The following is a 16105-nucleotide window of genomic DNA, read 5'->3' as shown; positions in this document are numbered from 1 at the left end:
ATTAGAGCTAATCGACATTGCTGCTTAGTTAATTTTCCATAAAAAGGGCCAATATGTAATCTGACTTTATAGGTCATTGTTTTTTTTCTCCCCATGTCGGCTGAGCTCGCAGCTTTAGATCCTTCAACACTGACTCTTCACAGGGTGGGAGAGAGGAGGGAAGGGATTGCTCTGCAAAATGGACAGGAAGTTGGCTAAAAAGACGACGACGCTTGTTTAAGGGACTTACGGGGACCATGCTCAAGAATGTCACCGTAAAACCACGATTAAAAGGAAAAACGTGATTTATTAATGCTAGAACCTCAACTTAAGATGTGTTTTTTGAAAAGGATAGCAAAGACTGTCCATTGCCATTTATGACTTGGCTCTGGTATCTTTTTACTGAGCACATTATGGGACAGGACAGAAAGAGACAGAGGCAGGCTGCCAGATCACTGCGGCACGGGCTCTGCAGAATACCATTTCTACTGTGGACGTCTGCCATGCTTAAATCTTTGTGCTTTTTGCTGATTCGCTCATATGATCGGTGGCCTGAAGAGGTTGAGGTAGACTCTACTTTTGCTGCAATAGAGAATATTCACAGAGGGGGCCATTTTCCTCTGATGTCACGCCACTTCAGCGTTAGATGCTCAAAAGCCAGGATAATGTTATGAAGTTCTGCTAAATGTTGCAAGTCTTACACATTACCAAATTCCACTGCTTGCTCATTGATGAGCAGCTGAAAAGATGATGAGCAGTATTTCAATGTAAAATGTTGCTTAGCTAAAATTAGCATTCAGCCATTTCCTAGCTAACATCACCGTTCCAGTACGTCTGTTGTGTTTTCCTTCTGTGCTTACATAAATGTGTCCTAAATGTCTGTTGATATTTTAGAGTCACTTTACGTCTTTCCTAATTTAATGTGCAACACTATCAAAATCACACAGAAACGTTAGCAAAGAAGTAGGTGATTGCTAACATTTTATAAACAGAAGCCAATCGGTAATCGAATATGATGTTTGACCCTGATGTCCAAATGAATTTTCAGTAACTGTTGTTTTTAAGTTGGTGATTGATCGGTGAACTGTGAATCAATAAGATTCCAACAAACAGCAAAATCCTAGCCGTGCAGGCAGCTGGTTTCACAAGATCACAGGTATGTACACTCCAAATCCATCTTGCCATCCATAGCTACTAGCTATACGCTTGTGACCAAATCCTCATCCTTTGAGGAAACAGAGGTGGCAGCCATGGGCGTGTTTTTATGGCAAGAAGCTAGCTTGCAAACAATGGCCAGGTTAGTGTGGATGCTTCCACAGCAGCCATTTTATCAGAAGTAGTGCTGATCTGATTGGTTGAAGTTAGCAGTGATGGACGGTGACAGGCCAGTGCATGTAATGTGTTTGTTAAAAGTTCCTGCCCTTTTCGAAAAACAGTTTCGAGCAGCTCCTTCCCAGAAGGATTTGTGAAACAAACCCTTTAGTGAAACAAACCATCTGGCATGTCTGGTTTGCAAAATCCATCAATCTGTCCTCGATACCGCTTATCCTTACAGGGCCCTGAACGGGGATTGGCAAGGGCAAGTCGCCAGTCAACTGACGGGCTGATATATAAAGACACACAACCATTCACACCTACAGGCAACTTATAATTGCCAATTAACCTAACCTGGATGTCTTGGACTGTGGGAGGGAAATTGGAGCAACTGGGGAAAACCCACACTGGCAGCATGCAAACCCTACAAAAGCAAAATAATTAGCACCAGGTCAATTCCACATCATTACACATGACCACGTTGTTTGGCTGGTGCTATTTTCAGTGAATGTATTCATTAAAAATCGCACGTACCTGCAAAATGTCACCGGCAGTGAAAGCACAACAAAGGTAATCAATGATTTAGTTTGTAGTGCTCTCTCAAACAGAATTAACAAACTGATTGATAACAGAAAACGGATTTACAGATCACTCGTGCCGCCACCATCACTTGAATGACAATAGATACCTGCTCTTACAGTGCCTGTGTACAGCACAATACACTGCCAACACTGAAGGAGCACAAGATCCTCTCTTCATCATCTGGGGTTTGAGACTCCCTCCTCTGTGAGACTTCTGGAACAAGCTGCCTTTGTTCTACAAAAAAAAAAACAGAGCTGTTTCGGTGCCTTTAGAAGCTGGTTTAAGAGCCTCCCCTGGAGCAAACAAAAAGAAAAAAACCCATCGCACTCAGTTTCTGTGGTTTTGCCAAAGCCGACTTATAGGTCGCTCGCACTGCTGCGAGCCGTCCTCTAGACAGCGCTTGAATCAGACATGGAGAGAGGAGAAGGCTGGATGGCGGTGGAGGAGTGGGGGGGGGGGGCGCGGTGGTTGGATGAGCTGATGGATGGATGTGTGTGATGTGTGCAGTGGAAGTGCTCCCGTCGAACCCCTCTGACAGCCGGAGCTCGCTGTCAGCCTGCAGCGCTACAGAGTCTCGATGAGAATCACGTCACCGAAACTTTTTCTTTTGCACTGAAAAGTGGTTAAAAACGTTGCTCTTAAAAAGAGAGGTATCCACCGAGTAAAAACACAACTTTATAGAGAATCCTCACTGCTGCACTCGAGATCTGTTCAATTCTTACTTCTGAAAGACAGCCCACATAAGGCTCGAGGATGGGCTGACACTTTCTGAAATACGGCGGCAATAAAACTTCCCGATTCATTCCGGACCAGCACTGAGCAGTCGCGCTGACAACATGAGGAGGTGTAAGAATGAAAGGACATAGCTCGAAGGCTCAAGACATCTTTTTTTTGATTGAGGAAACTAAATCTTTTTCTTTTATTGAAAATCTGACTCAGCGCTGCTCTCGAGGGAAATAAAGGGGAATTAGCTGCAAGAATCATTGTTCGCCAACCCGTGTGGGTAAAGGATTACAGGCCGGAGGGATGACGCCCTCGAGGTGAGTCCGGAGGTGGGACGCCGGAGCGGATGGAGAGGGAGGCAAAGTGGGTCAGCAAAACAAAAAAAAAAGGAACAGGAGGTGTAATGAAAGTTGCAAGTGTGGCTCATCTGCTGCTGCGAGTGTTGTTAAGATATTGAGGATCTGGCATCTTTCTGAAAATCCCCTTTTATTATTAAAACCCCCGTTTAGGACGTAATCACTTGCTCGCGTGGAGATATTTTCACGCAGGGCCGGGAAACAATTCCATCACACATCATTTTCCAACCCGCAAATCACTGCTCACTGTAACAGATCAATAGAGCTCGCACTGTATCTCTGCCTGTGCCCTATTTCTCCGCCTTGCGCCTCTAGCCTGATATGCTAATGCTGACAGTATCTAGATCGCAGATAACTGGGGACATCTTCCATTTGTATAGCTCCAGTCTACTCACGATGCATTAATCTCACGTGGCTCTGGTACAGCGAGCTTTGTTTTTCCAATCTCTTTCGTAATGGAATCCCGCGAAGAGAAGAGGGGGAAACAGGGAGGTTTGCTCCAGAAAAGAAAAAAACACAGGACCAAATACAAGAAGAAAAAAAAAAGTTCAGGTACAATCAGTTTTAGAGTTTGTTCAGCACACTGCTGAGGTTTCTGAATAATTTATTGGGTGCTTAAATAGCTCCTTGCTTCAGGTACTATGGGGTGGCACAGACTGCGAGGCTTGCTGATCGGGCACAGACAGAAACACACGCGTGCAAACACACACACACACACACACACACGCACGCACGCAGAAAGTCAGCTGGGAGTCGCTTTAAGTGGTTGAATGAGCGCAAATGAGATTAATCTATTTTTTTTTCTCTTTCTCGCTGCATTTCCTCCAGCGTCGTTTCCCTTTTTTATTTTTTGCCTTCATCCGTCTTCCTCCGCTTGTTTTTATTCTTGATATTTCTTGCTTTCCTCCCTGTGTCTTTAGTTCTCTTCTTGCTTTTTTTCCCCTCCACCGTGCTTCCCTTGTACATTTGCATTTTTCTCTCCTTCTTGTTCCCTGCCTCGTTTTCCCCATTGCCGCGGCCTTTGTTTTCTTCTTTTTCTTGCATTTTCCTCCACCTTTCTTCCCGTACAGTTATGCCCGTGTGTTCTCTGCGCGACCATTAATAATGCATCAGAGCTCGGGTTGTTCGGAGCTCATTTTAAAGTGTTTGTTTTCGCGTTGACGTCCGAAATATGAGCCCTCCTTTGAAAGCTGCTTTAAAAACTTACCTTGAACTTGCCGTCAGCTTTGGGCTCTTCTTGTCAGAGCTGCAAGTTTTAGTGTCGCAGGGAAATCAGAAGTGAGGAAGGATTTTTTGTGTGTGTGTTAATTCCATATATTTGAATTAAAGTACAGATGGAGAGCCTTGGGGTCTACTAGCTGTAGGCTTTTACTGAGCAGCCACTATTTCCCCAAGAGCGGGAAGGTGTGGATTTCAAATGAGCGCGAGCAAATTACACAGCATGGTGCTGAGGCCTATTCGAGCTGATAACATCTTCCGTATTCACTTGGAAAAGTATTCTTCTGCCCATGTGTGGTTAATAATTTGGCTAATAAACGACTCACCCTCCTGTTTTATGGCACCACACTGCCTCTGATGTGATTACTGCACGTCATGTCTCACTGACCTGCCACAGAAACCACCATGTCAACAGCCGTCGTATCAGCTCTGCTACTCGCGCGGCGCTGAACTGAGCAGATGCCAAACATTCTTGGTTCGCGCCGTCTGTTTTGGCAATCTTGTTAATTTTACAAATGAACTGAGCACTACCCAGTTTAATCACTTGACTGCTTTGGACAGTTGCTGATATGAAAACGGCTAACGGCGGAGATGAAGGAGCATTGAGTGTCCTTTTCGTGAATTTGTGAATCAGCAAAGACGATTCACAAACTGTCATTTACTAATTCTAGTGCTTGTAGTCAGATTAAGACATCTGTCCACGAGTTGTTGCGCAAACATGACGTTCATGTTATTTTGGAGTTGACGAAAACACCAACAGCAAAGGTTGTAATGAATAAACTGTTCACCGCACAAGACACATTTTGTGACGGTTTAAGTGTGTTTTTCTGTTATTTCCTCTTTTATTTTGGATTTATAATATCCTGCCTTTGTCTGTTTCCCGCCTTTTTTTTGCTCTTCACCTGTGTCTTACGTTGGTCTCTGTCTTTGTCAGTCTGTCTGTTCAGTTTCCCAGAGCCTGCTCTGTTCTGGCCTCACGTTGCTGTGTTGTGGTTGTAATTTGTTCAGATTTTTGTGTTTGGGCTTTGTATTTTTTGGGGGTATTTTGGAGTTGGATTTTACAGCTTCCATTATCAAAGTTTGCTTTTTTTGTTTAGTGACCCGCCTGCCTGTGTGTGTCTTTTGCGTTCGGGTCCATTTTGTCCAACACAGCTCCCAAATGCAGCGTGAAGGACTCTGAGCACAGTTTTAATGCCACCATTTCCTATCAAACAGAAGGACGCACGAAAAACAGACTGACAAAAAGCATTACCAATTTAGACTTTAGACAAGTTCATAGACAACACTATTTAAAGAAAATCTCAGTTCCCCACAGGCTCCTGCCAGCTGGAGTTTTGTTTCTCTTTGCACACCTGTTCATTTGGGTCAGTATGGACTCTCTGTTTACATGAGTGGGAGTGATTGGCCTGCTGTATAAGTGTGTGTACCTTTAGTAGCAGCACTGGGGAAGATATCATTGTGGTTTTTTCGTCCTCCTACCTCTCATCCGGTAGTAACGTTGGGGGTTTCGCTGAGGCTTTCATGTGGGGGAGTCAGATGAAGTTTAAGACAGTTTGAGCCAGTTTCTTCCTTTCAGATTCACTGTCTCGCATGCACACACACACACACACACACACACACACACACACACACACACACACAAACAGAGGGGGAGAGCAGATAGTGACCTCTTAGATCATCCAGACATCAGTGGCTTGTCATACAGCAGTCCCTTCTGTCAGCCCACAGACAGTGTGGAGCCACAGAAGCCTTTCCAGCAGCAGCCGGAGACAACAGTACCAAGCCGTCCTCGCAGGGAGCGGGAACATCGAACACACACACACACACACACACACACACACACACACACACACACACACACACACACACAGACAGTGACTCAGTGTTAAGTCACGGATTTTTACTTCACAAACACAAACACACAGCGCTCGGTTGCAGAAGAAGGTCTCCCTTGAAGTTCACGTGTCAAGATACACAGGACTGCACCCAGTCAGGAATACTGGAGGAACAAACGCTGAGGAGAAAGTAGGAGGAAACAGATATTGAGTGCAGACAGTTTTTTTTTGTTTTTTTTAAAAAGAAAGAAAAGACAAGAAAAGTAACCTCACAAGTAGTCAGGTTTGTAGAATGGAAAAGTGGCTGCATTGATATTGGTGGTCAATTTTATCCAAAAAAGACCAAAAGAAAAGAAAAAACAGTGTCTTACAGAATGAAGTTGACTCCGTGACTCGCAGAGGTTTCTCCAGCAAACACAGCAGAAAAGAAAATCCCCTTCTGTCCCAGACATCGTCTCTGAACTCTGACTGCGGTACGAAGGGCGACATCCCATGAATGTTTCAGGTGACTGACAGAGCGTTTCCAACGACTGCATGAGCATCAAATCCTCCTGCTGACTCATTAGGGCACTGTGAGAAACTGATTTGGAAGGAAAGGCGATCGAGTGCTGAAAATAAATCAAAAAGGTAGAAGAGAGTGTGTGTCTAAATCAATTAGTTTCCAGGCTTCTCTGTAGAAGTTTTTAATATCCTGTTGGTAGACTCATTATAATGAAAGATATAGCAAATGCAATGAGTCATGTTTTTCTCTGGAATGTTTTTTTTTTTTTTTTAATTTTCACTAAACAATATATGAAAATGGTAATGATTTCATCTAGAGAATATGATTTGTAGGCCGGGGCATCTCTCTAGCACTACAATGTATGTTAAGACACTTTTATCTCAGTCAAAAAAATTGCAGCTCCTGGTACTTGGAGTGGATCATTTGACCATATTGCAATCTTGATGATTTTTTGATTTGTATGCTAAACATTATCCCAAATATTTCCAACAATGGCGAGCTGAGTTTCATTTGGTTTCATATTGGCGAAGGAGACAAAACTTGAAATTACGTTCGAAGTTACGTCTCATATATGCCTAATCGTTCAGCCCTCGTGTCGGCCATGATGGGCGCACAGTTTCTTTGTTAAATGTCATTTAAAATTAGTCTCGCTTTGACGTACTTACATCCATTCCAACGTCACAGCAGGTTCTGGGCTCTGTTACTTTACATAAAAATCCAATCAGCTCCTCATAGTGAGCTGCATAAATTCTAAAATTTGGGAAAATATTCAATAAGGGCTCCGCAGGTACCCTGCGGTGAGGTATCAAAATCAGCACCGAGAGAAAAAAAAAGTTGGATTTGTGCCTCCCTCTTAATCTTTTATCTTGTTTTTAGATGTATATTATTGTCTCTGCCAAGGAGGTTGTGTTTTTAACTGTGTCTGTTTCTTTGTTAGTTGGTTTGTAGGCAGGATTACACAAAACAGTAAATTGGATCGAGGAAGCGTCTCAGCATAATAGACCCCATTAACTTTTGGTGTAGGGCTTTTTTGTGCCATTTTGCTTATTTTTTGTAATGCATGAATAGTGATGAAAAAAACATCATTATAACTGTTATTTTCATTATGCCAGGCTATTGGATATTTCAATAAAAAGTCATCAGAACAAAAAGACAAGATATCATGGCAGTTATTCCAAGGTCTATACGAAGGAAACTCGACTTTCTTGAGTTAGTTCTCATCCGAGAGGCTTGGCTGATGGATAACTATGAATCTTAACCAATATCCTTGCAGTTAACCTCATCCAGCAGAGGGTAAAGCTGCCGTGAGCAATATGAGCTGCCACGCACATAAACAAACACAAACTTGATAATCAGTGTGTCTCTTGCTGTATGCCAGTAAAAACCTAAAACTCCAACGGCCTGAACTATTTCCTCTGACCTACGTACCTTCGATCGATTCACAAGCCTCTTCTGTCTTTTTCTATTTTATTTTTTTTTCTCTCAGAAGCCTCGCAGCAGCTGCCACCAGTGAGTCATTGAATACACATGAAAACGGACGCCCTATCGGTGAGCAAGTAACACTGCAGAAAAATGTAAAGATTCGCGTCATACTAATGACTAAAGCAACAGATCCCTCGGCAGCACCCTGGATAAAGAAAGCCCTTCAAATTAGCGGCGCGTGGAGCCCTTTTAGCGGGCAAGTTGACAAACGGCTGAGAGCGGGAAGGAAAGCCACTGACAAAGAAGCTTCTTGAGCAAATGTAGCTTAACTACAGTTGTCAGAGAGGGCAACTGATGATTATTTTCATCACTGGTTAATCTGGCGAATTGTTCGGTCAGTCAGGTCCATGCCTTCTTTTACACGGATAAAAATCAGGAAAAACCCAGCCTCACTGTATGTGTCAGACAGCCTCAGTCCCACAGATGAAACATTCATGTCAGTGGTTCCTAAGGTTCAAACAGGTGATGGTTAAACCGACAGAGAAAATGAGCACTGTGGTTTGCCCCGAGGTGAATATGAAAAAAATAAAATAAAATAAAATAAAACAGCGGGCGGATTGTGTGAGCCGTGCATGTGTGTGTACATGCACAGACGTGGGGTAAAATTAGGAACTGGAGCAGTGTGGAGAGGAGAATGTCTGCATTCAGTGCGGGTCAGCTCTCTGCGCAGCCTCCCTCCTCACATCCTCTGAGACCACTATAAAAGAATATCTGATGTGGATGCAGAGTGTGAGGGGATGGCTGAGAGGACAAAAAGAATGCTATATCACTGTGGCGTTCGGAGCCGGCGGGTGTTATTTCATGCCAGCGGTCTCTACAATTTCGATTCTCAAACATACAGACGCGCTCGCAGTCGGAACCCGTGGGGTGGGATGGGAGAAAGAGCATCAAACTTATCATAAACGTAGAAGTCAGGGTGCGAGAAGGCAACAATTGGTTCAGAGGCTGGAGGACAGGGGGACTTTTTAAGAATTCTTCTTCAGTGGCTCCTGGCTCAATGACACAGGCACAAGCAGGAAGACAATTACAAGATGAGCCAGCCATAGGAAGGTGTTCACTGGCTCAAAGTACCGCGAGCGTGGCGTAGAGGCATCTTAAATAGAAAACAATGGCAACAAGACCACTTTTGAAAAAAACAAATGTTTAAAGAGACATTCAACACCCAACATACCACAGTGGTCCATGTCATTTATAGAAATATAAACCCATTTAGCACATTTGAGCAAGTCGTCAGCCATGTCCATCAAATAAAGCTTGCTTAACTCATCTGTTGACACCAGCTACAGTCACTAGGGTCAGCGTGATAGCCCTAAGAAGTAGATACCCAACAATGCAGCAACCTTCTAGGCCTTCATTTTGTTGAAAGTAAGGGGAAGATCTAAAGATCCAACGTTAGAGATCAAAGTAAGCTCAGAGGGCAGATATTGAGCATGATCGACTCATATCTTTTCCTGTAAAATGTCTGATGTAATCTGGAACACCGGTGTTGTCCCGATTGTATTAGCCGGAGGGAGAGAACCTCACCTATGGCATCTCGAGTTTCGACCTTGCAGCGGAGATTCTGAGTGTACTCCAGGCGACGTCAGTACATTGTGACACCACTGATCATTCCTCCCTGCTGGGCGCGGTGAGAGGTGGGACCGACTTCACGCTTTTCAGCGTCTCGTTATACAGGTGCTTCTCTTCTCTGTTCAAACTCGGCGTCGCCTTGAGATCTAATTAATGCGCTGGATGCTTTTCCCCCTCCTCGTAAAAGAATTGCAAAGGTGACCTTTCTTGAAAATGCGAGAAACCTGTATTGATGAGCGCATCCACATTAACTAGCTTGCAGACATCTTTTTCGAGGGCTTCTGTTGATGCATTACGTTTCTTCTGACCTATCAGTGCAGCTCAACGCTCTGTCAGCACTAGAAGAGGGTCTGGCTGCATGCATTACCATTCGGGTATGGTGGTGGAGGGGGGAGAGGGCATGTTTTGCACATGGGGAGACAAGCCATGGCATTAAAATGGCTAGATCCCTGCAAAAGAATCGGTACCTGCTAGCTTGATTAGCTAAGTTAATTTAGCCATCTGGTTCCGGTTTGGGTAACTTTCGATTTTTTGTGTCTCGATTGTTGGCTCGTTTGTTGTTCCTTCATGTAGAGACATGGATTTAGAAAATACTTAAAGGGCAGGTAATGGAAGGGTGAGTTCCTCCCGGTGCCACTTAAAAAAAAAAAAAAGCCACAAAAGTGCCCTCATGAATGCCCCTATGGTAGCTTAAATGAGAGAAAGTCTCTCAGGTGCCCATTCTGCAAACCATCACGCCACCATGTATACAGCTGGTGCCCGTTTTATTTTTTCGCCAAACATCCCGAGTCCATCACTGCCTGCGGAGTTAATACTGGTCATAACCTCCGCGGGGAACCGTTAAGTTACCCTTGAAGAAGCAACAGTTCAGCTTGTCGTCATGATTTTTTCAGCCCGACTGATCCCGACACTCTGACTGAGCTATAGCCAGACACAGCTCTGCCCAAGGATCTCAAGCTGTCTCTCTGGCTCATGCGGGATTAAAATGTCATTAATGTTGTAGGCACGAGTCCTAGATGAGCTTTAAAATCCATCAGCTGAATGCTGAAATCAATTTCCAAAGAGACAGGTACCCAGTGAAGTGAAACACAGATATGGATAACCAGGGTCTCTCCGTAAGGTGACTGCACACTGGAGGTGCAGAGTGATAAAGTCGTGGATTACCTTCGCTCCTCAAACTTTAATTCTTGATGCATTCATCATAAACAGAAATGTGTTCTTTGCTCGCTTTTCAAACGGGTGCAGTATGACGTTTCCACATAGTTCAGACTGAAAAAAATCTCATCGTGATGTTTTAATCAAAAGAAATACAACAACACCCTGAGGCTGTTGAAAAGGAACGGCAGCTCTGAATAATGACTGCAGTTAATGTCGTGAATAAAGCTCAGTCAGCCGGTCTGGGGCATTATGATCTGCTGCTCTGTGTCATCGATATTCTTGTTTAGTGTTGCAAACAATTTGCGTCCCGAGTTTGAATGGACAGACACTTGATCCAAGGCTAGAACATTTGCACAAAGACGTCGTTATTCTCCATTGTGAAAGCCGCGGATGGACAAATATTTAAAAAGGAAATCACATTACGCACGTGAAACGGATCTCAAATTTGAAATGATCCTTGAGACGCACTGAAAGTTTGTCCGATCTGGGAAAAACAGTAGGTTTCGAAGGGGGTGGCACTGAATTGCTTAAAACTCCTTGAAACTGATTCATGTGGAAATCCTGCAAATAAGCTGTCCTCATTAAACAAAAAAAACACAGAGAGCAATTAAATATTTAACTCTAACCATCAAGGGCCGCTTGATATTTAATCATTCATTCATTATCACTTAAAAGAAGGAAAATAAACACAACATCAGCCCCACCTAGCCTCGATTCCAGCACCGACACGCTGCCATGAGACATTTTCACATAGCATTTAACTAATTGGTCACTATCCCTGCACAGCGTCTGGCACGTATCTGCTCAGACAAATTAACAAGTGGAGGCACATCTGCGCCACGGTGTAATCATCTGATTTCTGGGATACATTCCGCTCCATTTGTCTCGCATGGCACAGCTGTCTTCAATCCTGGTTTTGCCAAATCCTCTCCCAGCCCCAGAAAGCCTGTGGCTCACGGATGAAAAAGAAGAGGAGCAAGCAGGGGGAAGGGAGAGGAGGGGGGGACAGGAAGGGAAGAGGTTGAGTCAGCGCGGAGGACGTGCAGAAGCAGCAAGAGGCCTTCAGGGGACAGGAGCGACTGTGACAACTTTCAGACGGGCAGCGCACTAATGACAGCCAGTTAGCGCGACGTGACGGGGGGGCAATATGTGAAGTGGAAGTGGAAGTAGGTTATTAACAGAAAGTCATTAAAAGGTTCTGAGCTGCAACAGTGGAAGTGCCTCACAGCTGAGTTTGAATCGTTGGAAAAACCTGGGCAGTCAACCATCCAGTGACAGCGCCGAGATTTAAAGAGAAAAAAAAAATGTTTTAACTGCAGTTGCAACTGAGAGAGCGGGTTACTTGAGAGAGGCAAAGTGTAGCTGCAGCAGTAAACCTTTCATAAATTCACGAGAGATTTGAGTATATAAGTGTGAAATAAAATGTAAAAAAAAAGAGAGCTTCAGACTAATTTTTTCCACCACTGCACCGCTGCTCCCCACCGACAGATTTGGGGGGGACCAGGACAAAACTCATAAAGTGAGCTCCTCCAAAAAAAAAAACAGATGAAAAGGTTAAAAATGTGAACTGCATTTACACAGCATTCTTCCAGAGATTCAGGGTAAGAAGAAGATATTCTTTGGTTTTTATCCACATGGATTGCTGCAGGGATGAGGTATATTTGTAGGCTAACCCAGAAGTTAGCATAGCCCTCTTTGCTTTGTCAAAAAAACCCTACAGGATGCAAAAAAAATGATCTCTGCGGCAAACACAAGTTTATGACACTTTGAAGATACATTTTGATAAACACCACTTTTTTGACTGAACAGAAAAATGAAGTCGACAGAAGTGAAAAGCTAACTTTAGGCTATAAACAAACATGCATTGCACACTTATAAAGTTCGCCTGTACGGAGTGATGCCGTTCGATATCCCTGACAATCTCTGTGGCCTCATTTAGCCAGTTAGCTAAAGATCTTATTTCAGACATTAAACAGAAAAGCCATTTATGAAACTGTCGTGGATCGTTCCTCTTTCTATATTATAAACATTTTCAATTACATGTCACATTTTACGAATATGAAACTACATTAGTTCTTATCACGTGCTTAAATGGCCTTAGATCTAGTGACAGGGCAGAGTAACCCAGGCAGGTGTTGACAGACTGCCTGGTTTGTGCCAAATTAAGGATGAGGCCCATTAAGTGTATGAGTAAGAATGTATTTGTCATATTCAGTGGTTCCGTACTCTGCAGACTGTAGTGGACATTCTTTGTTTGTGAATATAGAGTCAAGGATGAAAAGGCTTCTCTCTTTTTCAATCTTATTTTTAGTAAAAAGTTATTCCACAATGTAGTTGGTGTCACGAAACAGAGTCAGAAAGAGCAACGGAGGTCGGCATCTCGCCCAGGCCCTGGTGTTGGCTCTCTCACACGAGAGGGCAAAAAGGTGGCCACTTAAAAAAGGTAAGCTTTGCTTATTACTTGTCTTTGTGTGCGTTGAGCTGCCACGATCCAGTAAACACTGGTTAGACCCCTAAAATATTTGACTGTGAGACAACAGAGACAGAAGTGCAAAAAATTATAATTTGATTTACCCTGTTGGCATATTTGCAAATTATATTGGCATATTTGTTGCACCGGAGCTCCTAGTTTTAAAAATTAAGCTGCACACTCTCCAAGAATGTCTCGAGTCCAGCATCTGGAGCCCTGAAATGTGATGCTTTTAACTGATTTTGCATGGTCCTTGACGACCAGATGACTTTCCTGTGCTCACCGTTAATCATTTGTTAAATGACTATTTGCAACTAGTGAACAGTTTCTCAGAGGGCAAAGTAATGTCACAAAGTTATTTTCAACAAATTATCAGTGATCTTGAATATATGTCATGTTCAGATGAAGCCTCTGGATTTATAGTAGTAATACTGAATACAAATACTAAGAAGATAAGCTGTGTTGCTTGGAAAATAACGATAAAATGATATAAATAATCATTTTTAGTCTATCCTTTAAACACAAATAAGCGTGTCACCATAAAATGGCAGAAAAATGAATTATTCAGTTATGTAGCAAGGTCAACTCGACCTGTCTTCTTTCACACTGAAACACATTGTATATGAATGACAAATATCGTATAATTACACACACACACACACACACACACACACACACACACACACACACACACACACATACACTCAATTCTGACAATGCTGACATTATCTCTCCAGTGCTCCTCAAGGTTGGATATCTAGGGAGATGAGTACGTCATTAACAAGATCAACCCCAGATGACGCCTGCGGCCCAGCGCACAGTGGAGCGCATCCTCACCGTCGATGATGTCGGTCTAAAGAAATTCATGCTCTCGTGCTGTTTGCCAAAGTTTCACCCATGAGCTCCTTCAGGCATCAACACAGGATTTAATCAGTGGAATCAAATCAAAGCAGACACTGCAACTCGCTCGATGCACACCAGTGAATCGCCACACATCTGTTGGTGAGCTTCTCTGATACATCAGCACCACATGCTGCGTTTTCAATCCAAATCCGTCAGCCTGCCACCTCCAGTGAGCCTTCATCACCAGATACACAAACTGGCACCTGCAAGTCACAAACTCAAACCATATGCTGTACTTTTCTGTACATCATTATTGCCATGGCAACTGCAGCGCGTGAACATGAACTAGCTGGTAGCTGCTCCAAATAATGCTCCATTTTGGATTTTTTAAAATAATATATTTTTTACGGCTTTGTTGCTGAAACGCGCACTGCTTCAGATGGAAATACTGTCATCATCATTGAAAAAGAAAGCAGGTGTTTTGCTCCTGGCTAATGTCTGGTCTCTTGACAAGGAAATGGACAAAAATGGGCCTCACAGAGACCTTTCTCCACCACAGTGTTTTGGGTCAAGGTGTTGCACTCGACAGGTGGACCGTGTTCGAGGCCTACAGATCACAGGACCACAGACAGGGAGAGATGGACTCTGTGTTTATAACATCGATGCTTGGGGCTCGTAAACAGTCAAAGTCGATGCGCAGTGTTTCCCACATAATAAACTTTTGAAATGAAGATGCAGGCCACATTACCATCATCTTGCTGCTGCTGTTTACATACACCCTGGTGCAGATTCAAAAGATGCACTCGTGATTATGTACATTTCTATATTAATAACTATATGTTCTGTCGTTTGTGTAGCATGAGGGAGCTTACAAACCTTCATTTTATTATCAGCTTGAGGGCACAGTCATTCCTTCGCAAATGCAAGTAAATAACCATCACCTGTCGACGCTGATTGTAGCCGTTGCAGGATGCAAGGCACATGGAACTGTCAGCAGTCAGCACTGGTTTGTATTCAGTTTGAAGAGTCAACCATACAAAACGTCAACCAATGTTGAACTCCATGCAAAGTCAGGATGCAAATTTGCCTCGCCGCTGGATGCAAATGTTAAATTAGCCCTTCTGTTCACATATAATGGAAGTGAACGGGAGGTGTGACCATGCCCTGAAGATTGAGATTAGTTAGGATTAGGTAAAGAATATCAGGGTGAGACAATCACAGATGGAGTAAGATGGGTAATGCCTTAGCCATCCATGGAGAATAAATATTGTTGGCGCCAGAGGCTAGATTTACGTCAGGTGATAGCCGATGGGTTTCTTGATTGTACACTTTCTGTCATGTATTTTTAAATTTGGGGAAAAGATAAAAGAGGACCTCCAAACACCATACACACTGTTTTTCAGCATGTGGAGAAATCCACAGTTAGACAGGCCCGCTGTGCTTTGGTACAGTTGCTAAGCTATGACTTTAAAAAACACATTCAGTAAAGTTGACGGGAGTATAACTCCCTAAAGAAAACAGTACATCACACACTTTTGTGCTTGCCATTTCCTGCCAACATTATAATTTGTGTTTTACGACGGTTTTATGTAAATCAAGCATTGCTATTCAAATATATTCAGTCAGCATTTACCATTCAGAAGATGCCACTTTCTTTAGGATGGATGGAGCTTCCAGGGGTGTTTATACCCAACAACAGCCATATTAAGACTGCCCATTCACCCATGTAAACAAACTGAATATAGTAGTTGGCACAAGACAGCTAGAGAGACGAGCCAACTCTGCACTGATCCAAAAGCTGTTGTTACAGGGTTACGTAACAGCCGATCTTCCTCAGTTTCATTTCTCTGTTGACCGTGGGCGACCTCTGCTGACCTCTGCAGGTGCTGTTATACGTGACTCTCAGAAAAATCAGTTGGCGAGCCGGAGCGCTGGACTCTTCCTGCAGATGCTAGAGTGGGCAGAGATGTATGTACGCACGCATACATATGCATAACAACCAAGAGCGACGCAAACTGGCATGGTTTCATAAATGGGAAAGTTTGAGGGCACAAATGGGCCCGTCGATGGTAAC

This window comes from Acanthopagrus latus, chromosome 23, assembly GCF_904848185.1.
Source record: "Acanthopagrus latus isolate v.2019 chromosome 23, fAcaLat1.1, whole genome shotgun sequence".
NCBI classification, from domain to species: domain Eukaryota; kingdom Metazoa; phylum Chordata; class Actinopteri; order Spariformes; family Sparidae; genus Acanthopagrus; species Acanthopagrus latus.
This window is presented reverse-complemented; position numbering follows the sequence as displayed.